Consider the following 8,819-nt stretch of genomic DNA (forward strand, 5'->3'; position numbering starts at 1 on the left):
TCCGCGGCGAAGGCCGTGCCGAGGCCGGCGCAGGGCCCGCCTCCGAGGCTCGCGAACTGGTCGGGACCCGAGGGGCCGGGCCTCGCGGAGCGGGAGTCGCAAGTTCTCCGCGGAGGAGTCGGAGACACTGCTCAGGGCCGAGCGGTCCCCTCCCCCGGCTGCCCGAAGGCCCAGCCTGAGAGTCCAAGTCGCGGTCGCCGCGGGGCTCACCCGGCCGCGGCGTCTCCCGGGGCCCCCGGAGTACAGGGGGCACCACGCCCGCGCCCCCGAGCCGCCCGCCCTCGCCCCCCCTCTTCTAGCGGGCTCCGCGCGCGGTCGGCCGGGGAAGGGACGGGGAGGGGAGGTTGGGGGGCGCGTACCTCCGAGCGCCCCGCGCGCCCCGCAGAACCCCAGGCAGGCGGCGAGCAGGACGAGGCGGCGGGCCCCGAGCCACCCCATCCCGCCGCGGCGGCCCCGCGCTCGCTCCCGGGGGGCAGCCGAGCTACCTGTGCCGGCCCCTCCCCGTCCGCGGCCGGGACCCGGAGCCGGCCCAGGGGGCGCCGCCCCCAACCAACGCGGGGGCTGGGCCGGGGCGGGGAGAGCGGCTTCCAACCCGCAGCTGTTGCGCCCCATCAAGCTCGGCCCGGCTCCGGGGTCCGCAGCGCGGCCGAGGAGGGCCCGCTCCGGGGCCCCAGCGCCCAGGCAGGGTCGGTAAGCAGAGAGTATGTGTCCCCCGCCTTGCCCGGCGAGTTCTGCCGTGGAGTTGAGTGTAGAGCGGGCGCTGTTGAGAAATGGAGGCTGGAGGGAGAAGCATTCCTGGCGGAGGTAGGACCTTACTTAAGACGCCTTTAAGGCACCAGAGTGAGCCCCTGTTTATTGCTGAATCCCCAATGCATACCTGGTGCATAGGCACCGGCAGTCGTGTTGGATGAATAAGAATTAAACACAAACTGGACCTCTGTTTTTTCCTTCTTAAAACATGGAGATTGCACCAAATCTCTAAGGTCCTTCCAGCTTTACCATTCTCACGTTCAAATTCTAAACAAATGGAAAGTCTGTCCACAAGGAATGTGTTAGCACAGAGAATGACCCCACCCAGGGCTGGCTCTGTGTAGCTTGTGCCTGTTGTGGGAAGGCCGGGCTGATCCAGGCATGCGGAATTTCTCCTGGCAGGCTCAGGTATCCACATAAATGTAAAAGCACAAGCAGTGCAGAGCAAGATTGCCCAGAGAGGCCGCAGACTGTCACCAGTGTCCCCAGGGAGCCTCTACTCAAATGTCATCCCTGGTTAAGAACATAAGCTTGGTACCTTGAGAGACGTGAAGGCAAATCCCAGCTCAGATATTAATAAGTGACCTTGTTATGTGACCCTGGGCAAACCTCTTAATTGTCCCACCTTCAGTCTCCTCATCTGTAAAATGAAGATAATGATGCTGATCTCATAGGTGGGTTGTGAGGTTTATCCAGCCCATGAGGATTGAGTGTTAAGCATGGTGTCTGGCTCATGGTAAGAACTCACTGGGCAGTCTTGTTATACCTGGGAGCCCATCTAGGCCCACAGGGCTTCTCTGGCCAGTCTCTGAACAACTCTGGCTAGACACACTCCCGAGAATGAGCCATCTTTTATCTTTCCTTCAGGATGGAGGGCTGTCTCATTCTCCTTCCACGGCCTTAGCCGTATGTACTGCTGAAGACTACATACGTTATCCATATTTGTAATCTTCAGCATCCCCCCACTGCCCATAGTCGTGCTGATTTTCTTGAGGCTGAAGAACCCTGGACCAGGTGGGTGGGGGTGATAGTTCTGCCTCTAGATGTGTGACAGCTTCCATTTCCTCTCCTATAAAATGCAAGGGTTGGATTAAATGATCTGTAAATTCCCTCCAGGTTCAAAATTTTATGATTCTGATTTGTCATCATTGGCATCAGGACAGCTCTGCCATTTAAATAGAGCCCTTTTAATTAGTGCACAGAGAAACATGAAATGTTTGAGTTTCTGTACTTAAATCAGTGATTGCCAATAAACTTGGAGCTTTTAATTTAGAGAAATCATTCAAAGGGTTAAAAAGAGACTAGGAATTATCTCCCTGTAGAGCACCACTTGCTCCTCTTCTTTAAATTAGTTCTAATCTATCACATAAATGCTTCAAAAAATGAATGAAGTCTCCAGCCAATTTCCATAGCTCTTAAGGTGACTCTAGAATAATGAGAAATTAGCATGCTCAGTTGTTAGGGAAAGCCCGATGATAAATATGGTGACTCTAAGGATGTTGATAGTGTCTGATCAGGAAACCCACCTATGTAACAGTCGCTCAAATCTAATCATCTAGTCATTTTGACTGACACTCACCTGCTATGCCCCAGCAACAGGAATTATTCTACTCAAATGTTAACCTGCACACTGTTCACTCAGAATTGAAGGTGTAAAGAACAGAGAATGAATATAGAGATGGACATTCATTCAACAAATATTCATTGAACTCTTCCAAATGCAAAAGACACACGAAAGATGTCATGGTGCAGAACAGAGATGAATTAGAGGTCCGGCTTTCAAGGAAGTTACAATATAGAGAGGAGTTGGGGCTTCCCTGCTGGTCCAGTGGTTAAGACTCTGCACTTCCATTGCAGTGGGCACAGGTTCGATCCCTGGTCGGGAAACTGAGATCCCGCACGGCACGGCCAAAAAATAAGATAAAAAATAAAACATAGAGAGGAGTATAAGACAGGTATAGCAGTAATTTTAATAAAGGTACATTAGAAACTGGGCTCAAGACTCTTCTCTGGAACTGTCCAAACCATACATCTTTGGTGATATGACTGGCTTGAGCAGCCATGTCTCATTTACATGACCACTCACCCTCTGACCCCACATGACTGGGGCAGGGTGGGTTTCTGGTCTAAGGAGCATGACCCTGGAGAAAAGAGTGTCAAAGCTGATTCCTTCTCAAAACTTTCAACCAAGAGGCATTAAGAATGCAATGATTTGGTGGTGATCACAGACCAGTAAGTCATATGGAGATGGCTCCTTAGTGAGCACCAGCCAAAGACCCATGTCCACAAAGGTCGTGAAGGGACCATGAGTCAGGAGAGGAAGCTATCTGCCTCTGTCTTGGTCTTTGCAGAGAGAGGATTGGCACCATGTCCCAGAGAAAAGGTGATTATGAGGGTCAGTCAGAGCAACAGACAGTAGCTGCCTGTTGGCTTTCGTAGTCCCATGAAGCCCAGCTGTACTTCCTGAATTTTGTTTCCATGAGATTCTCCTGGGTTCTTTTGATAAATCCACATTTTCCTGAGCTAGTATACAACTCTAGCTTCGCAAATTCAGGTGTGCATGAATGATAATTTTCTACATTTTCCCAAAACTCAACTTGATTTCTGTTTTGACCTCTCAATTTGCTGTGGATGAAAAACTGTATCTCAGTCAATTGAAGTTTCTCTCCTGCATTTCCCTGTGTTGTGTTGTGTTGAAGTGCTGTGGGACTTATGTAGTGCCAAGACAGGGATGACTGGGCGAAGGGGTGTGGCAGTTCTCTGCTCCTGGATGCCTTCATGTGGGCACCCATGAAATTTTGCCATTTGCAACAACATGAATGGACCTGGAGGGTATTATGCTCAGTAAAATAAGTCAGAGAAAGACAAATATCATATGCTATCACGTATATGTGGAATCTAAAAAACAAAACAAATGAGTATAACAAAACCGAAACAGACTCACAGATACAGAGAACATACTAATGGTTACCACTGGGGAGAGGGAAGGGGGGAGGGACAAGAGAGGGGTAGGTGGATTAAGAGGTACAAACTATAATGTATAAAATAAATAAACTACAGGGATATATTGCACAGCTCAGGGAATATAGCCAATATTTTATAATACCTGTAAATGAAGTATAACCTTTAAAAATTGTGACTCACTGTATTATATACCAGTAACTTACATGATATTGTACATCAACTATACTTCAATTAAAAAAAGGAAAGAACGACCTCCTCAAAATAAATAATAAAAAATTTTAAAAACTACTCTGCCACACTAGTTTGTTTGCAAGGAACAGAATCCCACTAATAGGACCTTAAGTAGAACAAAAGTCCGTGTACGACGAACATGAGGAGAACAAGAGCCCTTTTTGGTATTTGAGCTAGACTTTGAAGCATGGGTCAATGGAGATTACCTAAGAGCCCGGGAAGAAGGAGGACATGAAGGCCTTGAGGTCTGCTTCTGTAGAGAGTGAGGACAGAAGGCAGTTGGCAACCGGTTAATAAAAAACCGGGGATGCTGGTGGTATAAAGAATATACCTTTACAAGACCTTCATGTTTCACTTGGTTCTCATTTCTTGTTTTGCTGTCAGCAAGGAAGAGCTTAACGTCGAAACATTTTGGAATCACGACTTGATGCAATTACGGGGGTCAAATCACTGTCTGTATTTCGAAACTTAAAAAGAATGAGAAGCCTGGGCTAGTGGGTCTCTGAGGCCCCTGTCAGCTCTCACATTCCATGATGCCTTGAACAAATGAACTTTTACAGAGGCCTTTCAGTAACACAGAACACACAAAGATGACTCTTGTCCGTAGCCACAATGGGAATTCTTGCAACCTTCCCACAGCTGGTGAATCCTCTGCTTCCGACGGCCTCGTCTCCTGCTTAGCTTCACTCAGAACCAAGGCTCCATCAGGCCACGGGCTTCAATGTAAAACCACCCCCCAAGGGGTCCACACAGCCAGCTCGGAGTGGTAAGCTGCTCCCCGTAAGCTGACTACAAGGCCCCGCGTGGAAGCTCTGCACTGAGTCCCGGGGTAGTTTATGGCCATTTAATATGTTTACAGGATGCCTATGTACTTCTCAGCAACTGGAAAATCACCCACTGAACAGCCCCAGGGGCTCACACACAATACCGACAGGCACCAGGCCTCATTAGGGGAAGACGTGTTTCTGCTGAACTTGCATTTCCAACACAAAACTGTGTTCTGGTAACCCTAGCTAAAGAAATAGAATAAGCCACAGGAAACTATTTTTGGCTATCTTAGGACTAAAAAATTGATTTTAAATTGTTGAACTCTGCTTTCCAAAAAACTATTTAGTGCTGCATTTGGCCTCCCTCTTATGCAAGTTACAGATGTGACTCACTCCTGCCTTCACAATTCGGTGGGACTTGAAAAAAAAAGGATGCTAAAAGACCCCTCAGTCACTTGGCTCCTCCAGATCCAGAGGATTTTCAAGTCAGAAATAAAGAGCATCAGTAGCTTTTCTGGAGCCCCGTCTCTGCCCACCTGCTCATGACCCTGTGTACGGTGCCATCTGCAGGAAGTAGAAATGGCCAAATGTTTTATATCTTCATATGGTATTTAGTCCACATAAGATACTGGTATCAACTGACCATGGGGGAGACAGCAAGTGAGCAGCCTAAGAGAGGCACCAAGAGATCCAGGGAGGTGTTGTTTCATGGAGGATGAGGGAGTCAAGAGTATTCATCAGGAAGATTCAACAATGCTAAAGGCATCAAGAGAAGTCAAGAAAGATAAAGTTCGTCCAGTGGTTTTGGCCACCGGGATAAAGCTAACCTTGACGAGAGTAGCTTTAAAACTCAGCGGGAGACAGAAATTATTCAGCCCTGAATGGTTGGGACACAAAGAAGAGGAGACATCACATGCAGATAGAGCTTCAAAGGGTTTGGTTAGAAGAGTAGAAATGAAGTTAGATTATTGGGTGAGGGGATCAAATACCAGGAAAGGGATTTTTAGGATTAGAGTTTGCGTTTAGGTGGGGAAAAATAGAGAAGGAGAGATGGAAGATTACAGGACAGAGAGGGGAAGCTGGAGATGGGTCCTGGAAGAGGCAGGAAGGAATGGGGTTCAGATGCAAGTGGAGGTTTGTCCTGAACAAGAGGAGAGGAGGGGAGGATGAACTTCGGCATATGGCAAGTTTATAGGTCAGAGCACAGGGAATTGAGCTTGGTAGCCTCAATTTTCTCTATGAAATGGGACGAAAGGTGTCTACCAACTATAGGTGAGTTCAACACAGGCCTGGAAGATTTGGAATTATCCTTTTTTAAAAGATGTATCTCCCCTGCCCCCCCGCCCCACTATCCCCTTTGGTAACCGTAAGTTAGTTTTCTATGTCTGTGAGTCTATTTCTGTTTTGTAAATAAGTTCACTGGTATCATTTTTTTTAGATTCCACATGTAAGTGATATCACATGATATTTGGAATTATCCTTGATCTGATCCTCCTTCCCTTTTCTTTGGTTATGTAAAATTGTTTATAAGTAGGTCGACCATTACTCCTTGTGTGTTCGAGAGAGTCCTGGTTTATGCCTACAGTATTGTCCTGGTGTAATTATTCACCGTATCCATTCACTTTCAACAGTGTCGCAGTTGGAACAGTAAGTTATAGATAGGTAGGTAGGTAGATAGATAGATAGACAGATAGATAGATGACAGATAGATAGAGAGATAATTTGTGTTTTTTCAATCTGCACCATTGAGTCATTTTGTCCTGTGGTGCAGAGCCCTGCATCCAGACACAGAGGTGGCAGGGTTGGGATTTCTCTAGGTTGGTGAAGTGGTAGAGTAGGAATTCAAGAGATTTGAAAGTTCTGGTAATTGGGTAGCATGGAGATAATGACATCCATCAATGCTGCTTCTGTGACACACAGGTAAGAAGACAGGAAAAGTTTGCGATTTTAGGCATCTCTCAGAGGAAAAGCCAACGTCCTCCCAATTCCCTACAAGGCCCACGTGACCTATGCCCACCTCCAACCCTCTACCACTTCCCTCTCATTTACTCCTCTGTGGAAAAGAAGACCACAGCCTCAGAATTTACAGTGAGGACTGCACTGCGGGAAGGAGGGAGAGAAGTGCCTGGAAGGTGAGTGAACACCACAGCCCAGATCCTTAATACATCAACATTACAGACTTTCTTTTACATACGGAAAAGACACACCTGCCACCACCTGAGAATTGCCTTATGCATCAGGAGGGGTGTGGGGATTTCGTGATATACAGATAGGGGTGGAGGGACTTCTGATAGGCAGGGGAGGGAAAATCTCGGGGATACCAGAGGAGGGAAAATGTTGTCATTCTGAATTAGCAAACTCCAAAGGGCCATATGGAAGGAGTGGCGATTGCATACTTTTTAAGGAGATGGCAGTGCTTCCTAGTCAACCATCAGCAACCTTCACTTTACCAGACTTTGCTTTCTTTCTCTAAATAGCTGTTTGTGAAACTTGAAACTCTGAGGAACAAGAAGACGCCAAGTATGTCTGGAGTGGATTCCTAAGGAAAAGTCAATGCCATAGCAGACAACCACCCTAAGTACATTCCCTGTTCTGGGCCTTGACACTCGCTGTTCCTCTGCCTGTGATGTTCCTGTGTTCTCCTGGTCCATCCCTCTCTGCTTACAGGTCTCTGCTTAAATGTCCTCAAACTAGGGAGGCCTTCCATAGTCACCTATGGAAAATAACTCCTCCATCCCACTTCCCCTGCTTTATTTTTCTCCATGGCATTTGTCACTGCCTAATATGTATGTGTACACATGTATTGCCTGCCTTCCTACACTATAATGTGAACTCTGTGTGGCAGGGAATTGGTTTGGTCCCTGCAGTAACCCCAGTGCTTGGGCCATAATAGATTTTTAATTATTATGTGTTGAATGAATGAAAAAATAAGTGAATGAGTGGTTACTTAGAGTATTACTGCAGTGTCTTTTTTAATGGAATTTTGATACGTCCTCATGATCAAGTTGGGGAGATACTCTATGAGAGTGACTAAATCTTGATTCTTACAATATAAGTAGGTGAGTTGCCTCTATCTCCCCTCAGGAAAATCTCTTGGGCTGTTGAGCTATGCTCAGTTTCTTGAGATTAAGGGCAAAAAACAAATATTAACATTTAAAGACCAAAAATAAAACAAAACCCCGTGGAGCAGGCAATATTGTCAAACCCACGTTGCAGATGAGGAAACTGACACTGAGATGTGGAACAGTATTTGTTCAAGATCATCCAGCCGATGAGTCTCAGTCCTAGAATTCAAGTCTTCTAAGACTCCAAATTCCATCCTGTCCTTATAGCCCAACGCGCCTCCCTTCCGGTAACACAGAAAGGAAGTTTTCTGGGGGGAGTTGTCTCCTTTCACTGTCTCCATTTCCCCATCTCCCAGATTCCTTTCAGGAACTCCAGCCTGGACTCCTCATCCCTGCTCCCCTGCATCTGGTCTTATCCTGCTCACCAGTCACCACATCCAGTGGTGCGTCTCCGTTCTTACCTTACCCGGCCGTCAGTAGCATTCAAGATGACTACTCCCTCCTTGAAACCCTGCCCTTTCTTGGCTTCCATAAAGAACAGGCTCCTGGTTAGCCTCCTACTTCAGTAACCTCACCTACACGGTCTCCTTTGCTGGCTCCAAGCAATCTCTACAGGCTGCAGTGCCTTAGAGTTCAACCCTGACTCCTCTTTTCTTCTCTACCTGCAAACTGTTTCCCACCCCCATGGTCTTAAGTACTACATGGAAGTGACTTACAGATTCACATCCCTAGTTATGAACTTCCCCCTGGATTTCAGCCTTACTTTTGTTTCCAAAAGCTTTGTTTTGGGTGAAATGTGTCTGTCCCTGCACTCCAAATTCATATGTTGAAATTCTAACCCCCAATGTGAGGGTATTTGGAGGTGGGGCCCCTAGGAGGTGATTAGGTCATGAGGCTGGAGCCCTCATGAATGGGATTAGTGCCCTTATAAGAAGAGACATGAGAGCTTCTTCTCCTCTCTCTGCTCTCTGCCATGTGAGGGTACAAAGACAGCTATTTGCAAACCAGAAAGTGAACTCTCACCAGACACTGGATCTGCCAG

The 8,819-nt window shown here is 47.2% G+C and overlaps 1 long non-coding RNA gene across 1 annotated transcript; it reads left to right on the forward strand.

The window, feature by feature from the left end:
- The first annotated feature begins 629 nt into the window (after nt 1-629).
- LOC133089688 (uncharacterized) lies at nt 630-7,273 on the forward strand. Its single transcript, XR_009700731.1, has 3 exons — nt 630-686; nt 6,633-6,844; nt 7,190-7,273. It is a non-coding gene; the product is annotated as an uncharacterized LOC133089688 (long non-coding RNA).
- Nucleotides 7,274-8,819: the final 1,546 nt, after the last annotated feature.

The sequence above is a fragment of the Eubalaena glacialis genome, chromosome 4 (genome assembly GCF_028564815.1).
Source record: "Eubalaena glacialis isolate mEubGla1 chromosome 4, mEubGla1.1.hap2.+ XY, whole genome shotgun sequence".
Taxonomy (NCBI): Eukaryota; Metazoa; Chordata; class Mammalia; order Artiodactyla; family Balaenidae; genus Eubalaena; species Eubalaena glacialis.